This window comes from Eublepharis macularius, chromosome 4, assembly GCF_028583425.1.
Source record: "Eublepharis macularius isolate TG4126 chromosome 4, MPM_Emac_v1.0, whole genome shotgun sequence".
Taxonomy (NCBI): domain Eukaryota; kingdom Metazoa; phylum Chordata; class Lepidosauria; order Squamata; family Eublepharidae; genus Eublepharis; species Eublepharis macularius.
Genome location: NC_072793.1, coordinates 11,824,106 through 11,834,590, shown reverse-complemented (window position 1 = coordinate 11,834,590; position 10,485 = coordinate 11,824,106).

Below are 10,485 nucleotides of genomic sequence, written 5' to 3'. Positions count from 1 at the left end.
ACTCACAAAATCTTATATAATAATAGTAATAACAACAAACAACAACATTCGATTTATATACCGCCCTTCAGGTCAGCCCACTTAGAGAGGTTTACAAAGTATGTCATCATTATCTCCACAACAAAATACCCTGGAATAAAATGCGTCAGTCCTTAAAAGTGCTACCCTGTTTAATTTTCCTTCAAGGGCTCGTTCCTCAGGGATGATTTTAATATATTGAATTTATTGTTATTAGGGGGTGGCTGTATCGATGAGGCTGAAGTGGGACTGGAGTGGTCATTTACCTCTGATGGAAAGTGATGGTCGAGGAGGACACTGATCTTGCTACTATCCCTGACAAGCAAGTAGGGTTGCCAAGCCTCCAGGTGGTTCCCCTGGAGAAAATGGCTGCTAAGAAGGGTGAACTCTATGGCATTATACCCGATTGAGGCCCCTCCCCTCCCCAAACCCCGCCCTCCAGGCTCCACCCCCCAAATCTCCAGGAATTTCCCAACCTGGACCTGGCAACCCTACAAGCAAGACATTTAGCAACTTTTTCTCTCAGAGAAATAAAGGCCTGGGAAAGCTTCACCTGCGGGAAGCTTCACCCGCCTGCACCAGGAGCGGAATCAGTAAAATCTGGCAACACTAGCATGCTTAATGTTCAGAATATGTTGACAGCAACTCTTTTTACCAGAGGAGACGAGGCGGTGGTAGGTATGTCCTCCACTCCCTACCCCCAACAAATCCTATTGCCAAAGCCACCGTTCATATATACCTCTTGTAATATGGCAATATAGGAAGAGGGGTATGGGAGCTGGGGCAGTCTAGGGGAGATTGCATTTTTAATCAACATATTTATTTATTATTTACTTCATTTACAGTCCATATTTCTTGCTGTGACTCAAGTCAGATTACAAAATTAGAAAACAATGCTAGAAAAACAGTACAATACATATGACGAATAATGCAGTAAGAGCTGTCTACATTTTTTTGACAGACATTGCAACAACCGTTCTGTATGTTGAAGTGTACAGTCACAGTACTTGGCTTCTAGTCTTAGGGAGTAGGGTTGCCAGCCTCCAGGTAGTGGCTGGGGATCTCCCAGAATTACAACAGGTCTCCAGGTCACAGAGATCAGTTCACCTGGAGAAAATGGCTACTTTGAGAGTGGACTCTATGGAATTATGCCATGCCAAGGTCTTTTCCCTCCCCAAACCCCACTTCCTCCAGGTTTCACGCCCCAGATCTCCAGGAATTTCCGAACTTGGAGCTGGCAACCCTATTAGGGAGGCAAGAGAGAGACAGAGCCTCTGGTACAAAGATCCGCCCACTAGTTTAGGGAATGGTCTCAGTCCAGAAATATGCATGTGATGTATCTAACAGTCAGTTGGATGGTTGGCTGTGGGCCAAGCTAGAAGTGACGACGAGTTACACTTGAATGGCAAGTGAACAGACTCGCATGTGACCAGACTCACATGTATTCCTCTCTGTTCACTTGTGCTCCACTTGCACTCCACTTGATCACTTGCCATTCAAGTGTAACTCATCACTTCTAGCTTGGCCCATAGACTATTATACAGGGGGACCTGAACGCAGTCCTTTCTGTTTCCTACATCAGGGATTATGGTACACGTTTCAATTCTTGCTCCTGCTGCTGAAGGAGATGGGAAGAGGGGATGGGCCCCACAGTACACTGTAAAGTGGAGCATTACAAATGGGACAGAATTAAGGGATGCCAACAACCTGGAGAAAAAATACCCAACCCCTTTAAAAGAGGTTCAATGGGATGTTATTTATCAGGTGATGTTATTTACCTCTGTGCCATGAAAATCTTCAGCTGTCCATTTCCACACATAAAACCTCTGTTAAGAGGACAAGACATTTTTTTCTCCAGGTTGTTGGCAACCCTTGCAGAATTTTAACCCTTCCACCTTGAGCTTGTTTGGGGAGGTAGGAAGACAGGATATGAATAAAATACTTTAAATAAGAAAGTAAATAAATAAAACACATACTTTTTGACTCTATAGACCAGACTGTACCAAAGGAAGAGCTATCTGTGGCTCAAAACATACTTGGTTGGGATTGTATAGGACACGCCAAAGGGCGGCGGCTGCAATCCAAAGCGGTCCTTTGGCGTGTCCTTGTTTTTCCTTGGAGTTTTGGACTGTTCCCCCTGTCTTTTGTTTTGGGATTATATAGGAACAAATTGAACTCTGCACCCTTCTACAGACTCACCTTTGCACTGAGCTCATTTGCATAGCTGCTTGGATAGAAACAGTGTGGTACAAAAGCCCCGGTATTTCCGGGCCTGTGCTGATACCTTCAGGGCAGTAACTGTGGCCCACCGTCCAAATCTAGTAACATGCTGGCAGTTATCAACTAGCATGGCAGAGTGTTGGTCTACTACTAGCTCGTGGCTTTTTGCCAGTACAGAGAAGCCTTTAAGAATAGATAGGAACTGTTAATGGACTCATGATCTGTTTGGTACACATTGTGTTTTAAAGCTATTGTTGTACTGGAGAAAGATATTTTGGCAGTTGATTTGAAATTGAGATCGCTGCTTGTTGTGTGTATATTCATCCCACGCTCAACTCCAGCAAACAGATTTTTGAGTCAATACAGAAACCTGCAAAATAAGGTTGCCTAGAGGCAATAGTGGCACAAAATAAATGCATGTTTACACTGTGGGAAATGCTGTTGAAATCATTTTTACTTAATGACCTGAGTTGTCCTTTCTACGAATAAAACTGGGTGGCCCTGGGTCAGTCACCCTCTCTCAACCTAACCTGCATCACAGGGTTATTGTAGGGATAAAATGGAGGAAGGGATAAAATATTGCAAGGTGGTTTGGGTCCTGACCTGGATGGCACAGGCTAGCTTGTCAGATCTTGGAAGCTAAGCAGGATTGGCCCTAGTTAGTACTTGAAAGGGAGACCACCAAGGCAGTCAAGGGTCACTGCACAGAAGCAGGCAATGCTCACTGTCTCACTGTCATGTATGCCAGCATCCATGCCATTGTTGTGTTCAGGGCGCATTTTGAGGGGGAATGCACAAGAACGTAGTTCCGGCAGTTCCCCAAACAGGTCACATGACAGTGGCCCCACCCACCTGACTCTCGGCCATTTTGGGCCTGTTTCAGCCTGGGTTGGGGCCGAAACAGCCCAGATCGGGCCTCTGACGGGTGGTGGATCACTCTCCAACTCAGCAGCAGCCTGATCCTGACCATTTTGGGCCCCTTTTCAGCCATTTTCAGCCCCTTTTTGCCATTTTGGGCCCAATTTCAGCCCTGAATGGCCAGGATTGGGTCCAAAACAGCCAGGATATGTGATGTCAGGGGGTGTGGCATATGCAAATCAGTTATGCTAATGACATACTTCCAGCCATGGCAAGGGGCGTGGCATATGCTAATGAGTTATGCTAATGAGTTATGCTAATGAGTTCCTCCAGCTCTTTTTCTACGAAATGACCCCTGGTTGTGTTCATATGCCATATACCGTTATTGTGTTACCATGCATGCCACTGTTGCATTTTATACTGAGAATGATATAAGCAGCCATGCCATCATTGTGTTGAACATATTGCCATAATGCCTAAGTTCCATACTGTACCTTATGCATTCCATATAATTCATCTGAAAGTATTTAGATTGCTAGTACTCAGGGCTCATTTTGAGGGGGAACGCGCAGGAACCCAGTTCTGGTAGTTCTCCAAAGAGGTCACATGTCAGGTGGCCCCGCCCACCTGATTTTTGACCATTTTGGACCCGTTTTGGCCTGGATCGGGCCCCAAATGGCCAGTCTTGGGCCTAAAACAGCCAGGATTGGTCCCAAAATGGCCACAATTGGACCTCTGACGGGTGGTGGATCACTCTCACACTCAGCAGCGGCCCAATTCTGACCATTTTAGGCCCCTTTTCAGCTATTTTCCACTCCTTTTTGCCATTTTGGGCCTAATTTCGGCCCTGAATGGCCAGGATTGGGTCCAAAACAGCCAGGATAGGTGAGGTCAGGGTGTGTGGCATAAGCAATGTAAATCACATAAGGCAGACTGAATGTATTTTAACCTTTTAAACAACTAATTTATGATGATCTTATTTTTTTACTCTTATATTTATTCATCGTTCTTCCCCTGTATCCAGTCTCAACTGTTTTTAAACTGATTTGCAAATGGTTTTATATGTACTGGTCGCAGACTGTAATAATAAACTTGACTTGACATATGCAAATCAGTTATGCTAATGAGTTCCTGCAGCTCTCTTTCTACGAAATGACCCCTGCTAGTACTAATTTCTAGAGGAGCAAACCGCCTCTTGCTTATCTCTAGGAAATATGCGCTTTCACTTTTGAGCTGCCTTGGGCTGAAGCTGCAGCTCTGTACTGAAATGTATCTTTTCACAGAAGAGAATGATTTCACTATGTACTTTGTCTAGACTAAACTGCTTGGTTCCCATGTAACTTTTTAGGTTTTCGCGCCTGAATGCAAAGGGGCAGGAGAATGTCTCTCTATATCAGTAGTCCTATTGTTTAACTAATTACTTCTGCCAGCTTCTCTCTATGAGTGAATACCTGAACTGAATAGATCTCTAAATAAAGTTTCTTCAACCAATGCACCTGTTTGCTTGCTGTGAGGGACTTGGGGATCTTACTGCCAGGGACTGAGACCCTTGGACTGACACTCACTGATTGCTTCCACATGGAGACAATTCTCGGTGTAGCTCTCATTGCTGCTGCAAATGCAGAGGCATTTGTTATAGAGCATACACACAGCAGTAGTGCCTGCACTTAGCCTCTCCACCTCTCTGGAGGACTTTAAGTAAATTTTAAAAAGACAGGAGTTGCTAGATTACTACAGTGTTAGCATATTATCATGTATCTAATAGCCAAGTGGCTCCAATGTGTGGATACTTAGATCTGCAAATCTGGACCATTTAACTACAAACCAGAATGATCTGCAAACTTGGGGGACACCTCAGGTTTGCAGAAAAATGTTAAACCCTGAAAAAAACACTCTGGGGGTTAAATCCACTTCCTCTGTTGTCAGAGGCCAAGAGGGCTCAGCAAAGGTGGAAACAGTGGTGAGTGAAGGAGAGGCCCTGTCCCCACCCCATGCCCCTTAGGAAGTAGGCAGGGGTCATATAGGGAGCTGCTACAGCAAGGCTGAGAAGTACGCTAGGGTGGAGAGAGTCATTTAGTGCCAGAGCTGTTGAGGAAGATGAATATAGGGCTGAGCAAATCCAGTCTTTGTTGTCATTGCTGATCTCCTGCTCCAGGCTCAGCTGGCCCTTGGAACTGGGTGCCCCCAGCAGCAGCAGCTTGGAGAGCAACGGCTTATTTGCCTGTTGGGCAGGGGCCTCAGAGCCCAGCACTTTCATTACCCCCTCTGGCCAGCCCAATGACTCTGGACTTGGAAGACTGAGAGGAAGAGCCTAAGTAGCCAAAACCAGGAGGACCACTGGGATCAGGGAGGGCCTGATGGTGCAGAGGCACCTGCTGTCTGCTGATCATGCTCCAGCAGTGCCAGAGGCCGCCCTGCCAGAACCTGCAAGTGAGCCACTGGCCTCTGAGATAACTACTAGGCCTCTGCCAGGCAGGACACAAACCCGGGTCTGTAACACTCCAGGACCTTCTCCTACTCTGAAGGCGCAGCAGAGGCAGATGGCTCAGGCACAAGGGAGGCAAAGTGCCAGGCTGGCTGCACGCACCCTCCATGTAGATCCAGAGTAGAGTACTGAGAGTGGTACTTCCTTGCAGGATCCTGGACAGAGGACAGCTCAGCCTCAAGAGCTTCACCGTGTCAGCCAGTGCAGCTGAGCCTGATTAACACTCAGCCTATTTAGGCTGAGGCTTGAGCTACTTTGCTGGATCAACTGGTCTGCTAGGTACAAACTCTGCACTCCACAGGCCCTGCCTGTATCTTGATGTTCCAGTCTGTGCTTCCAGGTCTAGCCAGCCCAGAAGGTGGCCCTACTCCGGAGCATGGGCATGAAGCAGGGGACACTGGGAGAGTCGGGGGTGGGGGGAGGTTGTTGTGAATTTCCTGCATTGCACAGGGGGTTGGACTAGATGACCCTAGAGGTACCTTCCAACCCTATGATTCTATAAGCCCAGACCTGGCCAGCCTGCAGAATTCCGGTACCGGTATTAGCAGCCCCACTAACACTACCATAGCAGCGGTACATGAATATAACATACTGGGGTTGTAGGGAGCCTTTGCAGGCTGGGGGCTGCAGAGTGAGGCTGGGGGATGGACACAGCTGTTAGGGAGAAGCTAGAGGAGAGGGTAGGAAAGCCAACTGCTATGGTGAGGGGACAGAGAGCCAGTCAAAATTCTTGTGCTTCTCTGTTTGTCACAATCTATTGTTACAATGTACTAGTTCCCAGCTTTCATTTAAAAAACCCTAACCGTTGCCTTTTTTATTGGGAAGTTATAAGAGAAAATGTGCAGCCTGCACATTTTGCCTTCTAATTCTGCAATGAAAATAATTAAAGACTTGCTTCTTTAATGAAAGCTGGGAACTAGTGTGTTATTCCAATAGATCACGATTACATTATTGCACTCTAGTGATCTATCAGTTGTCAATTCTGAACCCCGCCCTCTGTAAAAACCCTCTGATGGGAGGGGAAGAAATGATAGATGTGGGGGCTGAGATAAGCAAAATGACACCAATGTCATTGAGGATGATGATAGAGGATGATGTTGTGCGGGTGCTCTCTGAAACAACTCTGCTGTAAGAAAGCCAAGGCAGAGCAAAACATCTCATATGGAAACAGCCTCTGTCTCTCATGTTCCGTTCTCACTGCCATCTGAGCCCTTGATAGCTACAGGACTAAACAAGCCAGAGCTAACTTCCAGTAGTATTCTTCTGTATGTAGCAAGGCAATCATGAGAAGCTCCTAATACAAGCAAGATGCCACCGAGATATGGTCTTTGCTGTGCCACTACTAGCGCACATTTAGGGTGCTTTGGGGTGACGTGACAAACCAAAACCTTCCTTTTGCTGTGGATGTGATGTCAGATACTTGTAGCCACCTTGCTGCGTACAGACACAGAAAGACTCCCCGATCCTGTGCGTTCACAGGCTGAAAGGGTTGTGAAACCCATCTTGCAGGGTAACACACTAGCCCTGCCCCTGTCCACCCCCACTCACACACTTGGCCGAGCTTTGGCTGTGCTCAGACCGAACCACTCCCTGCTGAAGTGCTCAGAGAGAGATGTTTGGTTACAGACCTCATGTAGTGAAGTCATTGCTGCGGGTGGAGGCCTGACTGAGTTCAGCAAGGAGACCTGGTCCAGCTTGACTCACAGCTTGGGGTCCCTCTTGGGCTGGGACCGCTATGAAGAGATGAGGATCTCGGCCGTTGGATCACAGAGACAACCCTCCAGAGATGTCTTAAGGAGCTCAGCCGCTACAGCCTTTCAGAACATGATGCACCAGGAGGACAAGCGGCATTCGATGATGCCCCGTCGTTTAAAGCCCTGATCAGCAATTTGCTTTTCTGGAAGGGCCAAATGAGGGGTAATGGGTCAAAGTTTCAACCTCCACCCTGAAGAGTTTCTGCTAGCACATTTTATTGCCACTGACACCAAGGGCCAATTGGGATATTAATACAGTCTGGAACAAGCTGAGCCCCGGCAGTAGTGCCATCCCTGCCCCTGGCCTCCTTGGGTCAGAACCTAGCAGCCCTTGTGGCACTGCCTACAGGTGGTAAGGACCACCTGGCTTACTTTGGTCCCAGCTGCCCATGGTCCTCCAGGCCAACATGCCTGTTATATTAAGGGGCCAGTCTGTCCCCAGCCAACACCAGTTTCTCTGTGCTTTGGTACTTTCTGCCAGCGCAATGGGGGTGCCTTATCCCTAGGAACCCCCCCCCCCTATTGTTTTTGCAATTCCAAATAATAGTGCTGAACTGCTGGTGCTGAACATTGTTCTGAACAGGCAAGCCCCAGCTGGACCTCAAAATGTGTTCAACCCATTGTGGTTTGATTGTTGTTGTTTTGGAGGAATCTGCTGTAGAATAATCAGGGCTTTTTTTCAGCTGGGACGTGGTGGAACAGAGTTCCGGAACCTTGTGAAAATGGTCACATGGCCGGTGGCCCCACCCCCTGATCTCCAGACAGAGGGGAGTTTAGATTGCCCTCCGCGCCATGAGTGCAGAGGGCAATCTAAACTCCCCTCTGTCTGGAGATCAGGGGGGGCGGAGCCACCAGCCATGTGACCATTTTCTCCAGGGTGGGGGGCAACCCACTGAGTTCCACCACCTCTTTTCCCAGAAAAAAAGCCCTGACTGAATAATTGCATAAGGTGATCCGGTCCACACCACAGGCCATAGTCTATCAGTCTTTGCTTTCCACTTCCTGTTTTTTGGTGTGTGTTGTTTCCCACACAAAAGCCACAGAGAATAAAAGCAGCACAGTTTGTACCCGATTAGGGCAGGAATGTCATGTCGTTCTTAATCCTCCTCCATTATCCCATTATTAAGAGACAAATTTGCTCCGTTGTACTTTTATGACCATCTAGGCACCCCATCCTATTTGTTCGTTATTTTCAGAACAGCAGATCACTAGATTGCACACTGTTGCAAAGAAATGCACAGCACTGCAAAGAAAGGGGGGTAGGTTTAGTATGAACTGGGGTTCATCCACAAAAAAACCTTTTTATTGCTATGGTTTAACACAATATGTGTAAAGAAGTGCCTCTGAGCATGTGGAAAGTGCCTTTCACTCACTACCAGGTAAGCTCAGCCTAGAAGCATTCAACTGATAGAAAGAGGAAGTGACTGCAAAACACTTGAGTGGAGCCTCCTGACTGGCCTGAGGTCTGAAGACTTTCCTTAGAGCCAAGCTACAAGTGAGGAATGACGCTTGAACGGCAAGTGAACAGACTCACGTGTATTCCTCCCTGTTCACTTGCGCTCCACTTCATCAGTGGAGTGCAAGTGGAGAGCACGTGAACAGGGAGGAATACACATGAGTCTCTGTTCACTTGCGCTCCACTTGCACTCCACTTGATCACTACGTGATCAACTACGTGATCAAGTGGAGTGCAAGTGCAGTGCAAGTGAACAGGGAGGAATACACGTGAGTCTGTTCACTTGCCGTTCAAGCGTCATTCCTCACTTATAGCTTGGCCCTTAGACATTCCAAAGGCCTTCTGAAGGGAGCACCACAAATTCACAGGGGCAAAAACTGACAGTTTTTGGAAGCTCCTCATTGTGGAAAACAAGCATGACTTGGAAGGATCCGCATCCTTATTCTGAGGCAGTGTTACTTGGAGCCGGGGAGGCCAACTTCCTCAGTTGACAGATGGGGGATGCCAGAAAAAGTAAGCCACTTGGGAGCTGGATGGCTGTGACTCAAGGGGCACTGGGAAGTTCTCCTGCACACTATCCTTACATGCAGGGCTTTTTTTCAGGGGGAACACTGGGGAACAGAGTTCCGGAACCTCTTGAAAATGGTCACATGGCTGGTGGCCCCGCCCCCTGATCTCCAGACAGAGAGATTAGATTGCCCTAGGCCCCAAGATCAGGGGGTGGGGCCACCGGCCATGTGACCATTTTCAAGAGGTTCCGGAACTCCGTTCCCCAGCGTTCCCCCTGAAAAAAAGCCCTGCTTACATGTGTTGGACAGAGCACAGCAGTTCATTTCTGTAAAGCTGGTGCAGGAGAACTACTATTGGCACCACTTGCCAATTAGTGGTGGGGGGACAGAGGAGGAGTCTTTCCCACTGTAGTCTCCCCAGCATGTTGGGTCAGCCCCACCCCTCCGCTTTTCCAGCCCTGCGTCTGTTAGGGAGCGCAGGGTGCATCCTAGACCCAACTGGGAAGATATGCATCGTTGCTGAGACTGGGCAAGATCACATTTCCTCCCTCGTAACTTCTGGTCGTGGCTGAGTGTAAATAAATCCCACCCCCCCTGACCCAAAGAAATCTTGTGCACGGGAGGGTGGGCAGTGCTTTGTTTCGGCTTGGTTTATTAGGAGCATCTTTATGCGTCGGTTCCATCTGGAAAGACGCCTCAGCCCTGGGCTAATCGGAGCGGCAGCAATCCTGCAGCAGCCACGTAGTAAATCACCCCATGGAACTGGCTGCAGTAAGTGCCTTTCTCCGAGATCAGAGCCAGGGTCTGACAGAAGTCAACAGGAATTTCCAGAGGCTGCGGTTTGGGCTGGAAGGAGGAGACATTCTAGTACTGACAGGCACCCGCCGCACCCCCCCTCAGCTAACTGCATTCACACACACGACTGTCATGCTGATTGTACAATCACATGCACTTGGAGCGTGCCTGTAACTCCTGAGGTCCCCCATTGGGTTGTACTATTGCTCCAAAATACACACACTGCTTGTTGAACACCCATGTTTGTGGTGGCATTTACCTCAGATCTGTCCCTTTTGTTATACCAGTAAGAGAGGCTACATCTCTTACCTTCTCCCACCTGTACATGGTGGGGAAGGGGGGGTTAACTCTCCCCACATGCTGTTCCACAGTAACCCCCCCCCCTTCAGC